This window comes from Rhinopithecus bieti, unplaced genomic scaffold (genome assembly GCF_001698545.2).
Source record: "Rhinopithecus bieti isolate Rb0 unplaced genomic scaffold, ASM169854v2 scaffold_14936, whole genome shotgun sequence".
Lineage (NCBI taxonomy): Eukaryota > Metazoa > Chordata > Mammalia > Primates > Cercopithecidae > Rhinopithecus > Rhinopithecus bieti.
In genome coordinates, this window is record NW_016808811.1 from 1,640,107 (window position 1) to 1,652,125 (window position 12,019).

A 12,019-nucleotide genomic window follows, 5' to 3' on the forward strand; every position below is an offset into this window, starting at 1 on the left:
TTTTTTTTTTTTTTTTTTTTTGTTGTTGTTGTTGTTGTTTCAGGCTACTTTCTATAATTTCTTTTGTATCTTAACAGTAAGCACCAGAGAATCAGTGTGTTCTTTTCTTCCCCTTTCTCTGAAGTTACCTTGAAGTTTACGTTTCTTTCTCATCAACATCAGCCTCAAAGCAAAGACAAGCTGCCATTTCTGACTTCCAATTTGTACTCTAACCATAGACAGCATGGAACTATCCTAGTCTATGGATGACACACAAGAATATAAAACATGCTCAGTGCCTTTGAGATACTCACTGATCCCTTTTTCACTTACATGAAACAACCTGCTTACTGACAAGACTCAAGAGCTAATTTCTGTGGTAGGGAATAACTGTAAGTACAAAAAGAATTTTAAGTCATTGTTGACTAGAGTATATGAGGAAATCCAGAATAAGTTAAAATGTTGGTTGAGTTTAGGGTTTAGGCAGTGCCATAAATAGAAAGGTTTTGGGGAAATATGTTAGCACTGTTTGGATAATCCAATCTAAAACTATAATAGCCCGACTACCTTATTAAGTGTTAAGTCCAAAATAACTGCATCATTTGTGCATTTTATTTCTTGTAATAAAAATTGACATAGTGCAAACAAGATCATACACAAGTTCTATATTTAGACAGACTGTCACAAGCTTTTGGGCATGCCATTTAATCTGTCTGAATAATCTATTTGTAAAATGAGAGATGATAATATTTGTATGATGAGAATTAGAAATGTTGAAAGTGGCTATTACTGTGCAAGGACTAATAGAAGGCATTCAATTAGTATTATTTAACATTAAACATATTAGCTACTACTTGTGGAGCACATTCCATTGGTCAGGCACTGTGGTGTGTTCTCTTACCTAGAAAAGTTGGAGGAAGTCTTTTCATACAGTAACAGTAAGCTAAGACCTCAAGGATAAGAAACAACTACTCACAATCTGGGAGGAAAATATTCTTATTGGAGGGAATAAATATCAGGTAAAAAGGTAACGAGACTAGAATAAGTTTTAGCCTAGGGACAGAGAGAAGGCCGGTGTGAATGAGCATACTCAATGAAGATATGAGTGTAGACCTTTGTATTAATGGAAAAATTTAATCATACTAACTAGACAACTTAAATCTCAGCTACTATGGAAGAAAAATTCTGGCATACCTTGGAGATGTTGTAGGTTTGGTTGCAGACCACCTCAATAAACTGAGTATCTTAATAAAGCAAGTCACACAAATGTCTTGTTTTCCAGTGCAAACAACAGTTACTGTTCTGCTATACTGTGGTTTATTAAGTGTGCAATAGCATTTTGTGTAAAAAACAATGGACATATCTTTATTTAAAATAATTTATTGCTATAAAATGCTAACCATCATCTGAGCCTTCAGCCAGTCCTAATCTTTTCGCTGGTGAAGGTTCTTCACTGTAGATGGCTGCTGACTTAACAGGGTGATAGCTGTTGAAGGCTGTGGTGGCTTAAGTAATTAGTGGCAAATATTTGGAAAGATTATTCAGAAATATTACATGGCTTGGCCAAAGTCACAGTTTAAGTAACTGGTGGCAATTACTTAAAATAAGACAACGATACAGTTTGCTGCATCAATGGGCTCTTCCTTTCATGAAAGATTTCTCTGTAGCAGGCATTGCTGTTGGTTAATACTTTACCCAGTAAAGCTTCTTTCAAAAATAGGAGTCAACCATCTTCAAACCCTGCCAGTTTTATCAACAAAGTTGATGTGATATCCTAAATCCTTTGTTACTTTACCAGTGTTTATAGCAGCTTCACCAGGAATAGATTCCATCTCAAGAAATCACTTTCTTTATTCATCCGTAAGACACAACTCCTCATCCCTTCAACTTTTATCATGAGATTGCCACAATTCAGTCACACCATGAGTCTCCAATTCTAATACTACTCTTGCTCTTTGCAATACATCTGTAATAACTTCCTCTACTGAAGTCTTAGACTCCTCAGAGTCATCCCTAAGGATGGGAATCAAATTCTTCCAACTCCTGTTAATGTTTATATTCTGACCTCTTCCCATGAACCATGAATGTTCTTAATGGCATCTAGAATGGTAAACTCCACTTTCCAGAACATTTTTAATTTACTTTGCCCAGATCCATCTGAGGAATTACCATCTATGTTAGCTTAAGCCTTACAAAATGTAATTCTTAAATAATAAGACATGAAAATTAAATTACTCCTTGATCCATGAACTACAGAATTAATGTTGTGTTAGCAGACATGAAAACCACATTACTTTCTTTGTCCATTTCCAACAGGGCTCTGGGATGACCAGGTGCATTGTCAATGAGTGTAACATTTTGAAAGGAATCTTATTTTGAGCAATATTTCTCAATAGTGGGCTTAAAATATTCAGTAAAGCAAGCTGTAAATAGGTGTTTTGTTATCCAGTTTTGTTGTATCATTTATAGAGCATAGGCAGAGTAGATTTAGCATAATTCTCAAGAGCCCTACAATTTTTTGAGTATTAAATGAGTACTGGCTTCAACTTAGAATCACCAGTTGCATTAGCCCCTTACAAGAGAGTCAGCTTTGAAGCTTTGAAGCCAGACAATGACTTCTCTTCTCTAGCTGTGGAAGTCTTAGATGGCATCCTCTTCCAAAGTAAGTCTGTTTTGTCTACATTGAAAATCTATTGTTTAGTGTAGCCACTTTCATCAATGCCCTTAGTTACATCTTCTGGGTAACTTGCTGAAGCTTCTGCGTCAGTGCTTGCTGCCTCACCTTGTGTTTTTATGTTATAGAGATGATTTATTTTCTTCAGCCTCATGAACTAACCTCTGCAAGTTTCAAATTTTTTTTCTGCTGCTTCCTCACCTCTGCCAACTTTTATGGAATTGAAGAGAATTAAGACTTTCCCCAGAAGAGGATTTAGTTTAAGGGAATGTTGTGGTTGGCTTGATCTATCTAGACCACCAGAATTTTCTCCATAAAAACAATAAGACTGATCATTTGTGTATTCAATGGAGATGCACTTTTAAATTCTGTCCAAGAACTTTACCTTTGCATTCACAGCTTGGCTAACTGTCTACCACAAGAGGCCTAGCTTTTGGCCTTTCTTGGCATTTGACATGACTTCTTCAATAAGTTTAATCATTTCTAGCTCCTTCACTCCACTACTGCCATCTGTCTTTGGCTAGCTGCCACCCATTCTTCAGTTAGTTCTCAGTTTAAGTGTCACCTCCTTTCAGAAGCTCTCCTTGACTATCTGAGTTCTAGACTAGATCTGTTTCTTTTGTTACACATATGCATAGGATCACACCTCTTTCCTTTAGAAAAGCAGTTAATTTACTTAACCCAATTTATTATTCATTAATTACTGTGATACTTATTTGAGATAAACTTCTCTGTTATATTAAAAGCTCATTAGGGCAGTTCCAGGCCTATTTGTGTTTATCATTATATCTCTCGTGTCTAACATGAGGATTGGCCCAGATAAAGAGCTAGGTATTTGTTAAGTGAATAAATTAATACAGAAATGCTTGTTTAGGAAAATATCTCAAATTTTACCTGCTTTAAATGTATTTATCAGTCATCTCCAATTTTCTCTGTTGCTACTGAAATTAAGCTTAAATAAGGAAAACGTAAATAAAGGCATATTTTAAAACAAAAGCTACAGTCTCTTACACACAGTATATGTCTTAATTACTCTCTGAAAGAACAATAATTTTTTTTCTTGTTTGTTTTTGATGAATATTTTACCTTGGTGTACTGTTTTAACTGGGATTTGGAGGCGGGGTTTGGAAGTTGTGGCAGGAAATGCCACTTTAAAAGGGTTGGAAATGACACGATTTTATATTGTAGCACAATTAGGAACTCCTCCATGAATCTAAGACACCTGAGGTCTAAGTCTTCTTCTGCCCCATTTTCTGTGTGTCATTAAGTAAGTTATTTCACTTAGAGGCAATTTCTTTCACCTATGAAATGAGGAGATTATTCTAGGTGATTTCTAATGTCTCTTTTAGTCCTTGACATCATATGACTCTACAGCTAAGATAACTGATCCAAGAAACTCATAGAGAAAGGCCTTTTCAATTTAGATATCTGACTAAACAGAGAATCCATCAGGTAAGACAATTTTTCAAGATACTGTTAAATGTACACAAATTAAAGTCATTAACCACAAAGCTAGTAACTATTTTTTTTTGTGCCTATTCTGGTTTCAGAATATGAAGACAGACTTAATGGTAGGAGGACAAAATTGTTTTTCACTAATTCTAAAGTATTCTTGTAATATTACTTCTTAAATGAGCCGTGAGAGAGCATGGGTTAATTTTAAAAAGTATTCTTGACATGATTACCATAAGCTACAGAGTAATAGCCTACATTAGAATTAACTCCTTATTTGGAGGCCGTATACAGTTAGGATGCCAACACTTACCTTGAATAATATGAAATGAACAGAAGAATTATTTCCATATTCTGAAACACAAAGGGTCTTTTAGAGGAATACATTTCTTTAAAATTTAGGCTTGGTGATTAGATGTTTACGTGGAACATTTTCATATGCCTGGGGCAGTAATCATCTCCTAAACTATTATTATTGTAAAATTTGTAATAATGTCTGGTCAGATGAAGCCCAAATCTCTAATTGGTTCAAAATATTGAGCAATGCTTCTGGAATATTAAGTATCAATGATACCTTATTAAAAATTTATTTTTCACTCCAAAAAATCATATTATAGTTATTTGCTTCCTTCCATGCATCACATACCATTTGGTAAAGGGATTAGTGAAATCAGAAATACTACTTTTGATTTGCTACTGGTAACAGAGACTTGAATCACCGAGCAGTCAATACCAATCATTTAGAAGGTAAACTGAAACAAAGGGGGCAATTTAAGGGTGATTCTCACAATAATTAGTCAAAAAGAAAATAAATTACTCTTTTATGAGACAGAGTAACATAGTGATACACACTTTTTTTTTTTTTTTTTTTTTTGGAAGGGGGGTTTGCTTTTCTGCCCAGGCTGGAGTGCAGTGGCCGGATCTCAGCTCACTGCAAGCTCCGCCTCCCGGGTTTACGCCATTCTCCTGCCTCAGCCTCCCGAGTAGCTGGGACTACAGGCGCCCGCCACCTCGCCCGGCTAGTTTTTTGTATTCTTTTAGTAGAGACGAGGTTTCACCGTGTTAGCCAGGATGGTCTCAATCTCCTGACCTCGTGATTCGCCCGTCTCGGCCTCTCAAAGTGCTGGGATTACAGGCTTGAGCCACCGCGCCCGGCCCCGTGATACACACTTTAAATGAAAGCTCAGTAGTTAGATAAATATGGCTTAACATCCTTCCTTAGTTACGTCCTAGCTTATGTTGCAGGCAAGTTCTTTAACTTCTCAGAGTCCTCATTTTTCTGTATGTAATAATATTTATCTCAAGGATTTCTTTAAGGATTAACAAAATGGAATGCAAGGTGATCAGCACTGTGCCTAACACCAAATAAGCATCAAATAAACATTAGGTATCATTCATAATGGCACTGTAGAATCTTACAATTGCATGGGATCTTATTCATTCACTCTCCCGCTCTCAGCAGTAATTATTTTCGTTATGTGATGGAAGATGATTCAACTTCTATGTTTAAACTTTCAGGGATAGGGATTTCACTATTTTGAAGGTAATCCATTTAATTTTGGAAGAGCTTTACTGGAACTTTCTTACTAATACATCTAAAAATACTTCCTGTAAGTTAATAACATTTTCATATCTGTCATTATTTACAATTAACAGAGCACTTTTGATACATTATTAGTCACTTTTCAATATATCATCTTATTTGACACAATAACCCTATGGCCTATTCATTAATGTATTCATTTCTTGGCTCAGTAAAATGCTTATTGGGCACCTGCTCTGTGAGAAACATTGATAACAGAGGAGAGGACCAAGTTACAGAGGATCTGATACTTCCCACCGGAATACAGTGAAAGCAGGAGGGACATCAAGATCTATGTACTCTTTATTTTATTGTCCTTCAACTATATTATGTAGAGGATTAATTATTCATTTGTGATAGATGAGAATCTGAGTCTCCTATTCCTTCATAATGTTTCCACAATTGCCTCTTTAATTTTTTTTTATTTTTTTATTTTTGCTGCCACCCATCTAGTCCTGACCCTCATCTCCTCTTCCTTTACCCAACCTCCCATTCACTTGGATGCACTCTGGCTTTTAACAGACGACTCCTTAGCTGAAACCTATCATCAACTAGACCTGAGATTGATTGTGGATTGCTTAAAAAATAAAAATGTACACTTATACAATATTGTATGGTTTTGTGACTTACTTTTATATATAATATCTCCCTTGATTTTTAAAAAATGTGGTAGGTCAGAGGTTATCAATCCCTTTTACAAATTAGTAAGAAAAGTTACACAACTTGTGCAAGCAAGTAACTAAAATAGTCAACCCAACCAGAATCTTCTGGCTAATTTCCATGCTCTTGCCAATATTACATGCTAGTTTTCTGATACATCTACAAAAATCACATTAGTCGTGTGTTACTAAATTGCCAAGTTATTTTATTTTTAAAGCAGTTTTATTTTATTCCATGTCTTTTTTGTTATTGAAATAAAACTATAGTACTAGTGTTATAATTTATGGTACCAAACTATGGAGAATGAGAATAGAACAAAATTATATTTTTAGTATGTATTTTGGGACTTCTCTGTAGCTATTGACTTTTGCTGTTTCCTCCATTTTTTTCTAATTCACCTAGATATAACTAAAATATGAATTTTTCCATTTGATTTGCTATTTATTCATGAGCCTAGTGTAATATGAGGATTGGTATATAGAATAAAAAAGATATAGCTATCTCTTTTAATAAGATTGTATTTTAATTTAAAGCAGAAATCCAGCAAATAATAATTGAAAGGCTAAATAAAATTCAAAGGACTAAGAAATACAGAACCACATTAAAAGTATACATTATTAATTGTATTAAAAGTATACATTATTAATTAATTTGTCCTCTCCTTCTACTTTTTGCCTTTGATTGTCCATATCGTCAATGCCAAATGATGGGCATAGAGAACCATGAAAACTTAGTCTCTCGAACTTCTTTTGATTTAAAATTTAATAAGGATCTATGAATGTTCACAGCAATGACATTAGCAATGTACAAGAGTAGGTTAACAGTGCTAGGTTAGTCCTAGTTTTAGAGAATCTTTCAAACTCACCTTTGTGGTTAGAGGTGTAGACTTGAGTCAGACAGGATTTTGAACTTGGCTGAGTTATGCAACTTCTTTAAGCCTCAATTCTTTCATTTGTAAAATAAGAAGAATAATAACTCATTTATTTGGGCGCTAAATGATATAAAACGTATGAAGTCCTTTTTAAACTGTCTGGTGCATAAGAATAAATGGCAATGATTCGACTGTTTTCACTCAGAAATATCCTTAGAGATAATGGAAAGTCCTAGTGAGGTAAACTATTCAAAATAGAGAAAACTAAATCAGAGGAAGTAAAATAATCAGTGACCTGGAGAAGAGATTCTTTGGTTAGAAGGTAAGCAAATTAAGTTGGAGAAATAAAAAAGGTCAGCAGAAGGCCGGGCGCGGTGGCTCAAGCCTGTAATCCCAGCACTTTGGGAGGCCGAGACGGGTGAATCACAAGGTCAGGAGATCGAGACCATCCTGGCTAACACAGCGAAACCCCGTCTCTACTAAAGAATACAAAAAACTAGCTGGGCGAGGTGGCGGGCGCCTGTAGTCCCAGCTACTCGGGAGGCTGAGGAAGGAGAATGGTGTAAACTCGGGAGGCGGAGCTTGCAGTGAGCTGAGATCCGGCCATTGCACTCCAGCCTGGGCGACAGAGCGAGACTCCGTCTCAAAAAACAAAACAAAAACAAACAAACAAAAAGGTCAGCAGAAACAAGAAGTATGTGGTAGGCAGTAGGTCAGACAACTGATTGATTTCAGGACCTCTAGTATTCACAGTAAACTCCAAAGCAATAATGTAAGAAATTGTATACTATATTTGTTGACTTCAAGAAAACAGTTACTTGATAAGTATTAGTAGTCATGATGTCCAGGGAAATGGTTCTTTCAAGAAATATTTTCATATACATATCCAGATAATCTATATCATGGAAATATATTGCTTTGATATACAAAATATTCATTAGACCACTAACATTACAGTGAGAATGCTCTATACTGAGTGGCATAAGGTAAAACAACAAAACAAAACAAAAACAAGTTTAAATATGTACATAATATCAACAATTATAAATGTAATAATTTTTATTATGAGACCCAGGTTGTAACTTGATTCCTTATTTTATTAGCTATTATGTCTCAATTTAAGATTCTCCAAATGAATGTTAACAAAGGTCATGTCTAAATAAGCTAAATATCATTTTTTTGTTTTTAACTTGTCAAAATGAAATTTAGTACAGAGATTTTAAAAGATAATTTTTGCCAAGTGCTCTAAAAATAATGTTGTTTTAAAACTTAATACACTCTAACACATTGCCAAGGCTGTAGGAGGCACAAAGGCAATAATGAACTAGAGTCATATTTATACTCCCTTGGCTTCCTCTAGTGAGAATAAAAACCTCATTTAGCATTCCAGAAATGAATTGAGTTATCTGGTACTCTGACTTGCAAAGCAGGTTAAGTACCATCTATCTTTCTCTTCTTATGAAAGGTGAAATATTACTTAGCAGCTGGGGAAAAAAGGGAGTTACCAAGAAATATACATTGTATTCAAAGATCTCATTACTATTGATATGAAGAGGGAAAAAGCATTTGTACCATTAGGAAACGAGATGAAATATCAAGTTTCAACTCTTCAGTCCTCTTGTTTGTTTCTGTCACATTTTTGATGTTCCTGATTGTAATTTTCCTTTTTATGGGGTAATGGTAAGCCTGATCTAGTTGTGTGAATAAGTTATATGTAACGAGGTGAGAGAAGCCATAGCTAAAGTAGATGCCTAATACTACACAGTATCTTAGACTTGGGGGAATTGTATCAAAATCAATGGATTTTAATTTTCAAAAATTAAAAATAAGCCTTCATTCATGAAGCCAGGTAGTTTCTGTTTGTGAACATTTTAAATTATGAGTGATTTATAATAAAATAATTTGTTATTCTCAAATACAATAACTAGTATTAGTCTAACGGACCATTGCTAGTTAGTTCTGTTTAGTGAATAGAATAAAGTATGATTAGCATAGAGGATAATGATAGTGGCTGCATTATCATTGGGCATGGAAGAACTAGAATCAGTAACATTTATGGTGTTAATGTGTGTCAGGCATTATTCTAAGCTCTTTATCGTGGTGAGTTCATTTAATGCTCATAACAACCTTCTGCGGTTGGTACTTCGACTATCTGGATGTTGCAGATGAGAACACAGAGAGCAGGGAGTAGGTGGGGCAACCAGAATGAGAGTCCAAGGAGTCTGGTTCCTGAGCCCAGAGTCTTTTCCCTATTCACCCTCTTGGATGAATGAATGGCTGTCTCCTGTGGCCCTGACTCCTCCATAGTAAACCACTCTCAATTTTAAAGTTCCATTAGAGAAGATGACTTATTTGACTACATTAGGAGGTCAAGGGAATTTGAGCAGTTCCAAGACCAGTGAATGCTTAGATTTTTTGTTTGTTTTTGTTTTTGTTTTTTTTGTAGGAAGCTCTAGGGTTATCCTCGAGAGAAGACATCAATTACTGTTTTTAAAAAAGCACAGACCACTGACCCCTGCTTTTACTAAAATTAACAACCACCTTCTGTCATGTGTATGTCTAGCATACAAATTTTATTTTATTTACATCATTGCTTTTTCGATATAAGTGTTATTCATTTTATAAGTGAAAAAATAAACTACACAGAAAGGAGAGGACTCAAATCCACTTCTTGGATTTCTTCCCACTGTCAATGTGAATTCAGTTTAGTCTCTGATTGGACATTCTCTCTGTAAACTTATTTACAATATGCATTTACTAGTAGGAATATTGGACATCATGAATGAAAATACATTTCAGCATACTCTACAAATTCCAAAGAGTAATATTTGAATGAACTATGATATATAACCATTTTACTGAATATTAATAGAATTTAATGTCAGTCTGCAGATATTAACTATAATATTTACCAAGTCAGTCTGTTAGAAATGTCTTTCAATTGTCTGATTCTCTACAGCCTCATTTAGAACATTTTCATCTCTGCTGGGGCTTGTGTCATCCTCGAGGGGAACCCACATTTCATCAGTTTAGCTAATACCACTAGCTATATAGCTCTCTTGCAAAGAGTCACAGCCCAGTCATGAAAAACTTCAGTAAAGAAAATTGTATTGGTGTATTATCTAATCTTATTTGACAATAAAAAAAAGTAATGGAATACTTACTGATAATTTTTAGAATTGGTGTTCTTTACACAATTGCATGAAATATTCAGCACTACTGTTCTGTAATGTGTATTTCTTAGGGTTGCGAGGTGTGATTAGAACATATACACGGAAGATATTCTGAAAACTCTTAAGAATACAAGCTCTGGAGTCAAACTGATCTGGATCTCTGTAATGGTGTAGCCAGATCTAGTTATGTGACCTTGTGGTTATACAACTTAAGTCTCTAAACCACTCTGTATCTTAGTTACATATTAGGGTAATCAAACGTTGCTCGTTAGTAGTCCTGTGGATAGTGTTCTCCACCACAAAGCAGTGATGGAAAGCTTGAATGAAGTAATGAATATTAAGTGCTCAGCATGTTTCCTGGCATATAGTACATGTTAGCTGTCATTATTATCCCATAAGTGTAAATCATTTATGAATGTATAGTTGACTTTTCTCCATAAGGAGAAGTAACTTGAGAGTACAGAAAGTAACTCTTTTGTGATTTTTGGAGAAGTGTGTTTCCAGTCTTAAGTGGAGTTTCTATTCAATTATTTTCCTAAATTTAGTATCTCTCTCTCTCTCTCGATGAAACTACATTTCTACTGGGAATCATAAACAATCATCTTTCTTCATCTGTTACAAATATACATGTTGTGATTTGACCCAGACATCCCATTACTGAGTATATACTCAACGGATTATAAATCATTCTGCTATAAAGACACATGCATATGTATGTTTACTGCAGCACTATTCACAATAGCAAAGACTTGGAACCAACCCAAATGCCCATCAATGGGAGACTAGATAAAGAAAATGTGGCAAATCTACTCCATGAAATACTATGCAGCCATAAAAAGTTGAGTTCATGTTCTTTGCAGGCACATGGATGATGCTGGAAACCATCATTCTCAGCAAACAAACACAGCAACAGAAAACCAAACAAACACCACATTTTCTCACTCATAAGCAGGGGTTGAACAGTGAGAACACATGGACACAGAGAGGGGAACATCACATACCAGGGCCTGTTGCAGGGTGAGGGATTAGGGGAGGGATAGCATTAGGAGAAAAACCCTAATGAAGATGATGGGTTGATGGGTGCAGCCAACCATCATGGCACATGTATACCTATGTAACAAACCTGCACGTTCTGCATATGTATCCCCAGAACTTAGAGTATATATATATATAAAAGAAATATGCATGTTGTGATAAAGTGAGTGCACTTAACAGTACTTAAAAAAACACTGCCTGAAGAAATAGTGGCCCATGGGAACTGCCTATTACTCTAGATTTTGTCTACTTTGTAGGTCTCTGGAACTTCAGAAGAAATGCTGCAAATATTCAGCAAGTTCACCAGCATAAGTAATTCTGGTATGTGCTCTACTGTCACCTTGTTATCTTTAGAAGGAACCTAATGACCTTTGTCACCCACGTATCTTCTAAATTTCTAAAGTGTTGGTGTTCTTTAAACCAATGCATGAAATATTCATCTCTACTGTTCTATAACGTATATTTCTTAGGGTTCTGAGGTGTGATTAGAACATACACATGAAAGATACTCTAAAAAACTCTAAATACAATCTCTGGAGTCAAATTGATCTGTATCTCTTCAATGTAACTGCAATGATCTTTTTTTTTTTTTT

At 35.2% G+C, this 12,019-nt stretch overlaps 1 protein-coding gene across 1 annotated transcript in view; it reads right to left on the reverse strand.

The window, feature by feature from the left end:
• Nucleotides 1-12,019, reverse strand: part of CNTN5 (contactin 5) — a 1,382,289-nt gene that overhangs the window by 192,483 nt on the left and 1,177,787 nt on the right. The window lies entirely within an intron of this gene.